Below are 10,504 nucleotides of genomic sequence, written 5' to 3'. Positions count from 1 at the left end.
AAAATTTCTTGGCAAGACTCCCTTACAAAATTGCATGTCCCCCCCCCCCCCCCCCCCCGCCACTAATGCCCACCCACTTGCCAAATGTGTGTGCATGCATGCATCCATGAGTAAGCTACCTAGGGTAGGGTACAATAGAGTGGTCATGGCAAAAATGGGGGGGGGGGTACATTAGGAAGTCTGTCCAAATTTTCTCATGAAAATAAAACTTTACAAATATTTATCCTGGCAATCATCTTGAACTTTTAATCATTTAGGTGGAAAAGGTACCTGTAGGAGAAGTGTAGGATTATATTTTTTCGATCTTGATTTGAAATAGTGATTTATAAGTGAAAAAAGGATTAACATGTAAACATAGGTAGAGAAAAAGAACAACAACCACAACATAACAATAGTGAAAATAAAGCACCACCACAGCAGAATGTAGCATTCAATGTACATGAGGTTGATAGTTGATGAAACCATCTCACCAGAACTTTATTGTAATTCTCTTGTCTTGTTCTTTTCTGTCTTCTTTTTAAAGATCATTCTGTGTATTTATCTTCTCTTCTGTTCTATTGAATATTTCATGCTCCCCTTAACAAGTGGACAGCAGTATCAATAAAGATGGATATGAGCCCCCTTCGTGCCAGTTTTTTTTTGTTTTTTTTTTTGACAGGTTGCCCCTCTAAAGTTCAAGGGCTGGTTTTGCTTCCTGTCGGAAGTGCCGAATGGCTGATATTTCCGATTGGCATGGCCGGGTTATAGAAAGTTTAGATTGATGAGAGACGGAAGATTGGTGCCCGATCATACAATTAAGAGGATTGCTTCTGTATTTTGTGAGAGTAAGAAGAGTAAAGATAATCACATCAGTCAAAAGTGCACTACATGCACCATTTTTGCCTTTTGGGTGATTAGTGTTTAGTCATGTGGTTGATAGAGAGGCTTGGCTTAACTGTTGTGAAACTGTTGTGAAACTCCTGAAGTTTATAAACTTTTGATTTGGCAAATCATATGCACACCTGACAGGCAGCCATCTACGCAAAGCTTAGCAGCCATCTTTGGAACTTTGTCTCCCCAAATCACTCAATTTTATGATGTGTCTATTATTGAAATGTTCTTTGCAATTTTACAATCCTTTTATCAGCATTGTACATGTATCATCTTTTAATGTAAAATCATGCAATTCAGTCACTGACTGCAATATGACAGAAATAAGACCACTATTGAATTGAATCGAAAGTCACAATTGGATTCTTGAATTGATAAAGACTCTTTAGTCATCTATTGTTCATTGTTTGTATACATTAGGGTAGTGGTGTCATATCTGAAAGCTTGCTAGACAAAAGCAATGATTTAATCAAAATCAGGAAGATAAAGCAGTGCCTATTTTGGGAAATGTGAGACAATAAAAATCATGAAATTTTAGATTTCTATCTACTGTACATCACAATGAGAAATTGCAAAGTTAGAGATTACTGTGCAGTACTTGCACATTGGTTTAGTAGTCTGCTGCCTGCATCTAATGGCATAACAATATTGTAGTATGGCATGGCTGAAGCTGTTGTGTATGTCGGGCACAGGTCAAAATATCGAGGCACAGTCTTTTAAAAATAGCACAATTTTTCTGGGGCAAGTATTCTCATTGCAAATTGTCTGAGCTAACTTTACTTAAGTTTGACAAAACTGCACTCTGCTTTTACAACTGTCACCACGATGTGAGCATTCACTCACTTTGTAGTGTGAATGGATCCATATTGATGATAGTAAACATATTTCTTGCAGACGAGCATATAATAAAAAAACAGAAGGTATTGTAATCAAAGCTAGGTTGCATAATTATGTTGTGAAACAAAAACAAATTAGTGATGAAATGAGAATAAATGGACAACTGTGACCAATTCAGTTACATACAGTGATTTCTCTCTCTGTGTTATGAAAACTGTAAAAAAGTATGTTGATTATCTTAAGTGGGGAAAATGTCACACTGCCTGCAAAATTACTCTTTGCTTATTTTGTGCTAACATCACTTCCACTTGTTCTCTTGGAAGGTACATTCTGGTCATAATACTGCGGGTATGACATCTTGTTCGTGTGGTTACGTGTCTTCTCTCTTTATGCATATGTGTGTGTATGCTGGGTGTTTAAAGAGAGGAGAAAAAAATTGAGAGAATTGAGTTCTGTAACACAAATTGAAGGAAATGTCTTCATGGGTCTTTTTTATCTATCTTTTTAGAGATAGAGACAATGAAATCTTAGGCAGGAAACATAACAGTTGAGTTCGTCAATATAGCTGTCAGTGTTCCATTTCCTTAAAAATGGGATGTCATGTGAGTACTGGCAATCAGTTTGAGGTATACAATTTCTCTGAGTACCATACTTCTAGAGTTCCTCTTACTAGTGCATTGATGTCATACTTTGCACACACACACACACACACACACACACACACACACAAGAGACGTGTAACTACAAATTGTATGAATTTTGTTTGAAAGTCATGTACTTGATCAAAATCACGGAATTTGGGTGGTTTGTTCTAAAAAAGATAAATAAAAAAAAAACTGTCTCTACCATCCTTCTCCATGCAAAAGAAATGGTGTCAGTGACCCCAAAACCACTGAATGGAAGTGATTTTGACAGAGTGACTAATTTGTGTAGCATGGTATCAAAGATGATGGAACTCCCCACCTTAGAACTAGGCCATTGAGAATGACGCACTGTTTGCAGGCCTTTCCTTCACACAACTAAGAGCATATCATGAAATGTCAATTCTCTGCATCATATTTCCAGGTTTAAAACCTTGTACAGGCTGGTGATCCAGAATACACACTGGAAATGTTAATTCTTACCTTGAAGCGATCGTTTTATCTATATATTTTTATTAGTTTATTTGATGAAAATTGATTTTGAAATGGCTGAGATACATGTATCTCCCTCCCCCCCCCAAAAAAAAAGTGGCCCTAATGAAAGGTGGGACCACTTTGTTATACTTTGTTTTTGGTTGGATCTCTCATCCATTTCAAAACCCATTTTCTTCAAATAAGCTTCAAATTCCTCTTAGAGTTGTATGCTCTTTCATATTTAATGAGTGGTTTACTATCTTGCAAACAGTTTAATTCTGAGTCTTTTATCTCAACCAAAACTATACCATCCGTAGAGTAACTTTACTGGGGAAATGTCTGCTTGATTGTCTGTTGTTATACAATTCATGATATCATTTTCCAATCAAGGGAAGTATACTGTATACGCAGAATATTTCGCGAGGTTTTTATTTTCGCGAATTTCGCGAGTCAGGTGCTATTCGCTAAATTAAAGGCATGCGAAAACATTGACTCTGATCCCAATGTGGATGTGACGTACGCATGTACATTTCTCTATTCAGTACAAGACTTCATGGTCGCGAATTTAACCTCTCGCGAAATCGTCGGGAATTCCCGTTTCGCGAAAATTTAGACTCGCGAAATATATGGCATATACGGTAATTGGCTAGTTCTAGGAGGAAGGCCATGACAGCATTCCTCCTCAGAGCTGGAATAAACACTAAACATATTGTGTATGATATCATTATATCAGGCCAATACTGTTACAATAAAGTACATTGGTTTGTTTTCTGTAGACCAATATGAATAATATATAGATTTTGCTTTTAAATATCCTAGCTTTTCTCCTCCAAGTCATGCCACTGTTTTCTTGGCAAGTCAGTTGATGATTCTGCCCTAAAACATTCAGGACAGACTTCCCTCCTGTTGTACCTCCCCTTCCCCTGTCTCATCTTCTCCCGATGTGACTATGACCTGAAGATGATAGCATGTGCTCTTCCTCCAAACTGCAGTGACAACCCTCTTCTTTTCAACACCATAGAGAGCCTCTGTTTCACAGTGTACATGTACATTTCAGGCAGTCTTAATCATTTATTCATCCTGAATGAAGTTTAACTGATTATTATTCTTTTGTATTCATTTCCTTTTATTTTTTTATTTGAAAGGAATTTAGAAGCCTTAAAGGTGATGGCTAGTAACTGATCAGTGGGAATCAGTGGGAATGCTGAGGGATGATTGTTCCAATCCTTGTGGGATTCATTTAAGAGTACATTATTATGTCTACTGTTGTGTGAAAATTATTTGCTTCAGAATGGTCTCATATTCAAGTAATGTGCAGATTAATGTCCCGTCACTGACCAGGCACGCTAACCTGGAAACATTACACTGCACATTACTTGAATATGAGACCATTCTGAAGCAAATAATTTTCACACAAGAGTAGACATATAATGTACTCTTAAATGAATCCCACAAGGATTGGAACAATCATCCTCCAGCATTCCCACTGATTCCCACTGATCAGTTACTAGCCATCCCCTTTAAATAAAGAAATATGAAATGTTTTGAATGCCAAGCTGAGCAGGAGAAATAAACATTCTTAAACATGGAAAACCATTAAAAACTTGTGCTTATTGAAATTTCATCATCTGTTCCAAATATATTTTCATTTTATCAGCACATGTTATTCTAGAGATGTGGAGAACACACAACACACCCCTGTTCTAAATTTAGAGTGTTCAGTCTGCATCTGTGCTGTGAATGGATGTCAAACAGAAGTCTGGAAGATCAAGACTACATCAAATGCAGGACTGGCCAATGAACGAGACCGTCTGCTTTCCTGAAACAGGAAGCAGAAGAAGGCTGTCAAATTGGTCTCTAGACAAAACCTCGCCATAGTGACACATAGCTTGAAAAATCATAAAAAGACAACAACAACACAATTGGATAAAGATTAGTCTTGGATCAAGTGCTGATTTTCATCAATGTAAATACAACATTGTTCCTTGCATTTTCCTGTCAATAGCATTGTGAAAATAAAAAGGGTTGGTGTGACCTGCTCTGAAATGAAAATGAACAGTCTAGAGCTCATAGACCACAACTGGCCCCACATTGTCTCAGCATGATTTTGAGAGTATAGGAATTCAGAGATGAGTGCATCAACCCAGACACAGTGTCAAGGGCAGTCACGCAAACTGTGAATGTCACTGCTGCTGTCCTATTAAAAGATTTGTCATTCTATCATTATCATTGATAGTCTTGTTATCATTGTTATTTTTCTTCTGGTATTAACATTATTATTGTTGTTATTTTGTTCAATCATCAATTTGTTATCATCATCATCATCATTAACTACTACTGCTGCCATTTGTAGTAAAAAAACATTAACTTTGCTGTCTTATTACAATTATTACTCCACTCCTTTTTTAAACCAGAGAGTTTTCTACTCCCTATCATTGGGGGGTGGGGGGGGGGGGGGAGTTAAACAGTCATCCAGTACAGTTGTTTGTATTTAAATTGTACCTCAGTTCCTTAATTATCATGACATTCCAAGTCTCAAAACGCAAGATAATGCATTTTGAAGTGAAATAAGCACACTTTCCCATTTGTTGTATGATCCAAATTGTAGAATAATGTACAAGAAGAAGAATTGCTCTTTCAGAAGATATGAAAAAGACAATTAGATTGACCATGTTGATCCATTTCACCTATTTTGAGTCCTCACATGAAATCAGGGCATTCAACTTTTTGTTGGTTTTGTGACACATGGCCACATGCTCTCTGGTAAATTGTATGTGAAAGAAAATATGTCTTATGTGGGAGAAAACATGTCTTAGGCAGGAGATGTATAGCTAGAGTGGGAGAAAATCAAACTCAACCAGGAGAGCAGGAAATTTTGCAAAAATTGCTCAAAAGTGGGAGAGTCAAAGTCTCTGGAAATGGAGCGTTCAGACAGTGAAATGAGTCTCTTCCTGGACTGCTTGAAATATAAATCATAAATGGCATTCCATACAAACATCATGGCCTGTCAAACAAACATACAAATCTTGATACATTTACACACAAGACTGAGTATGTACTGTGTTAGTGGAAATTTTTGCGACGTAGAAATTTTCTCGCGTTTCGCGCAACCGGAAACTAGCGTAAAAATAAAACCACGCCAATATTTTTGCTTGCCATATGTTCCAGTAGTTGATGTCTTGATTCTGTGGAATTAAAAAGATGCGATATTCTTACCTGGCAGACTGCGAAAAATTAGTCTTGCGAAAATCTCCAATTTTACAGTTTATATGTCCATAAATACAAGGTCAAATAACTGTACCTCTTTGATTGACAGTGTTTGAAATATCAAACTGTTCACACTGCAAATGGGCATCCAGATTTGGAGTACAAGACCTGATTTCAAAATACCTTGTGACTCTGCGAGACATGATCTTAAAAAAAAAAAATGTTTGGAAGAAGCACCAATTAAATTTGGTTTCAGAATGACCCCCTCCCCCCTCCACACACACACACACACAAATGGTTTGATTTAATAGCATGAAACATAATTAACGCTTGTTTGCAAACAAGTTCTCCCGTAGATGTGAAACCTCCCATAGACCTTGTGATGGTATCGAGCGATGAAGAGAACTGTCACATGCCTTGACCTTTCTAGTGGTATCTTGACTCAGCAGGAGATGTCACAGTGTGGTGTGTGTCATCACATCTCACCCTGCCCATCTCGTGTCTTCCCCCCACAGGGTTTGAAGCTGGTAACCCTTTTCAAGACCTCAATACTGTATACACCATACTTACATTGTAGCAAGTCTATGTTTGTGTGTGTGTGTGTGGATTGGGACTTCTCGACAATTTCACAAGTGGTCAAATTCGCGATTGTGGAGCACAACATTGAATGGAGACATGTACACATGTATGTCGGAATCAGAGTTAATATTTTCCTGTGTTTTTAAATTTGCCAATAACACCCAACTCATGCGTAAGCTTATAGAATACAGCCTTTTTCTGCAATTGCTCCCCTTAGATTGAACCTTTAGATTATTTTTCTTTATTATGAATGTACCATGTAATTTGCATTAAACAATTGTCAGTATTTTGTATTCATCAAGTTTATCAATTCTTCTTAAAAAATCCTATGATTTGTACAAAAGAAAGATGTATTTCTATATTATGTTTGTCATGAAATTGCAGAAATAAATAAATAACTTGTGAAATTTGCGAAAATAAAAACCCCACAAGATATTTGATGTGTACAGTACCCCACAATGAAGCTAAAAATGTGCCCAGACAGATCACCAGTGGTTGTGACAGAATGAACAGAGAATGCATTGCCCTGTGGAAAATTAGATTCGCACATCCATGAATGCACAGGGATGTAGGTGACACAGTTATGACAATTTGGGCAAAATATGACTAAATTCTGACCACTGTAATGTCAAGAAACCATGCATGTGACATGGCATTTTAAACGAGTGCCTTTAGGAAGTCAGCATTATCATATCCTCCCTTGTGTTAGGACCATCATGTTGGCACATTATCCAGTAACCTCCATGATGTATACGGCGTATATTTAGTGAGTCTAATTTTTCGTGAATTGGGACTTTCCGACAATTTCACGAGTGCTTGAATTCGCGATTGTGGAGCACAACACTGAAAAGAAAAATGTATGCATGCACATCACATTCATGTTGGGGTCAGAGTTGATATTCTTGTGGGTTTTTTTTTTATTTTCATGAATATTACCTGATGCACGAAATTTGCAAAAATAAAACCTCACAAAATATTCGGCATATACAATGCCCCACACTGAAGCTGAAAATGTGCACAGACAGATCACCATTGGTTGTAAACAGAAAGAAGAAGATAATGCATCTAGGGAAAACTAGTATGCAGATTGTGTGAATGCAGAGTAATGGAGGTGAAAGATTTATGAGAATTTGGGCAAAATGTGACTAAATTCTGACCACTTTAATGTCAAGAAACCATGTGACGTGGCAATTTGAACGAGCGCCTTTAGGAAGTCAGCATTATCATATCCTTCCTTGTGTCAGGAGGGTAGATGTTTGCACATTGTCCAGTACATTTTATCGTATCTACCTCTAACAAGGAGGTAATGTTTTTTACCAACATTTGTTGTTTGAAGTTTGTGTTTTGCCATTATTATTCAGAAACTAATGGACATGATTTTTCAGTGACATTTTCAGGATAGGTCTGTTGTGGTAAAAGAAACAGGCAAGTAGGTTTTAATGGTGATCCAAATTGTGATTTGAATCCTGAATTTTTTAAAGGATGTGTACACAGTTCTGTGGCATGAGTGACCCAGTGACTTGGGGGTGGTTAGGCCTACATGTGTTCAGTGCCTCTAGTTGTTATGTTAAAGGCATAATTTACCATTTGCAGATGAAACAAAAACCCAGCATTAGTGCTTTAAAATAGTTCTAAAATGTGAGTTAGGGATAGAAATAACCACTGTAAAAATTTGAATCGGAAAAATTGATGTTAAGTATTGTTAAATGTACAAAATGTGAACAATAGTTAAAATGTTTCCTGACTAAACCGTCTACAGTTACGGTTTATTGAGAAAAATACAGATATCTCCTTATATTTTAGGCTTTATCGCGAAAATTTTATAGGATGTTTTGTGGTACAACAAACCCACACATATACATGGAATGTCATATCTTGAAAATCTTTTGAATCACTCTTCCCAAAGGTAAACAGGACCTTTAACTATTTTGTGTGCAGGCTATAGCACTCAAGTGTGTGAAAAATGGACAAGATCCTAGAGCATTACTGGTATTGACTAATTTGAATTTGTTAATCTTGTGTCAGTGTTGTTTACCTAATTGGGTCAAATTCCATGTATTTGTATTTGATTATGTAGTGATAATGTGATCAGAATATTAACCTGTTCAAAGAATTTATTCATTGCCTAACAATGGTTATTACATTTTGATATTGACTGAACATGGAATCAAAAAACAAACTAGAAAACCACTCTGAGAGTGCAAACCTCTGCCAAGTTCAGTTTCCACCCATACACACATGTCGAAAATTGTCCGTTTTCCCAATATAGAAACCTCTTGTTTACGTCATCAGTTTTTATATAACGCCTTTATAGATCCTTGTCATTTGAATTGAAGTGAATTGAATTTATTTTCCATTTCCATGACAACATGAACAAAAGACATGATACATAACATTGACACACAAGTAAAAATACAAATTACATATTATAAAATGGTTGCAAAAAAAAATGACAATATGAATGGCAAAAGGATGGATCTCCAGAAAGTAATGAAATAACTTATAACTTGAAGATCCAACAGCAATCATAAAGTATACGTTTTTTAAAAGGGGGCAACAAACATAGACATGCACATCAAGAACATTGAGACATATGCATCACGCATTACCCCAGGGTACCACGTTGTGTAGCGCCACCTCATGTCCACTCGTGGACAGCCGCAGAGAAATGCATGCACTGTGTGTGCGTGTACATAGTATACGAATAATTTATGAGTTGTGAGTGCATAGGGCACGAATATCGCACGAGGCGCGAGATGAGCCACTGGTCTATTCAACAAGGCGCGTAGCGCCGCGTTGAATAGACCAGTGGCGAATCTCGCGCCGAGTGCGGTATTACGTGCCCCAATGCACGAACAAAATCATAAATTATTCGTTTTATACAACATCTTGTCCACAATCACAATACAAAATTAGTGACCGCCAACTCAGGAAGGCCCAAAAATAAATGTAACAATTAGGCAGAGAATTGTAAACCACCCTGTGTACTGCTTTCAAACACTCGTCATGATTCGACCACACAGTCACAGGAATCACGAACTCCGCAGGGTCTATACCCATTCTACGCTAACGTTAGATCGAGTTAGGCCTGGCTGTTAGGTCGATCTGAGATGTCGGTAGATCTAGTAGTAGGTCTAGACTTTGTCTATTTCCGAAAATGATTTTGTATAAAAACACAGAAAAATAATCAAATTACGGTTTCTCAACTTGAAATGAAGTCTTGATGTTGGGATCACTGTGGTCCACGTAGCAGATCAGAGTCAAAAGTAAAAACACAGCAGTACCGCTAGGTGTATACAGGCCGCGATACATGCAACTAGCTAGGTAAAGTAACTGCGCGTACACGTTAACGTTGCAGTACTCCGCCGCGCCTGGTCTGTGAGACTTACCGGCAGCGCAGCGCAGCCGGCCAGCACGTACACTGTACAATGTAGTTTGCTGGCGCTTTGCTACGGGTGTGAGCCACAGAACTCTGTGAGCGGCCATGCATTAGTATCCCCCCGCGAAGCCGTGCTATAGTACCTTCGAGCCGTGCTATAGGCCCATGCCAGGGGCCTATTGTATGGCTGTCACTCTCAATGAGTTTGATAGGTATTTTCTATTGAATGTCATGTGACATGTTCTTGGCCAATCACAATTCGACATCATTCTGAGGTGTTGTATAATCATTCCTATGCCACTGCACGTTATACTATGCATGCATGGCACACTGTGCTAGCAATAGCGTGTGCTTCAGTGCAGTGCAGTGGCTTGCGTGCGCTACTATGTAGCTTCGGCACCAAAATAATTTCCACTTTTTGGCAACCCAGGGTACAGCCTTTTTAGAAAAACAAATAATTCAACAAAATGGTTGATTTTTATTTGGTACCCCGGGATACCATTTATGTCATCATTTG

Source organism: Diadema antillarum, unplaced genomic scaffold (genome assembly GCF_040938485.1).
Source record: "Diadema antillarum isolate AM-2024a unplaced genomic scaffold, OU_Dant_1.0 seq00001947_RagTag, whole genome shotgun sequence".
Lineage (NCBI taxonomy): Eukaryota > Metazoa > Echinodermata > Echinoidea > Diadematoida > Diadematidae > Diadema > Diadema antillarum.
The sequence above is the reverse complement of the archived record's forward strand: the minus strand, read 5'-3'. Positions refer to the sequence as shown.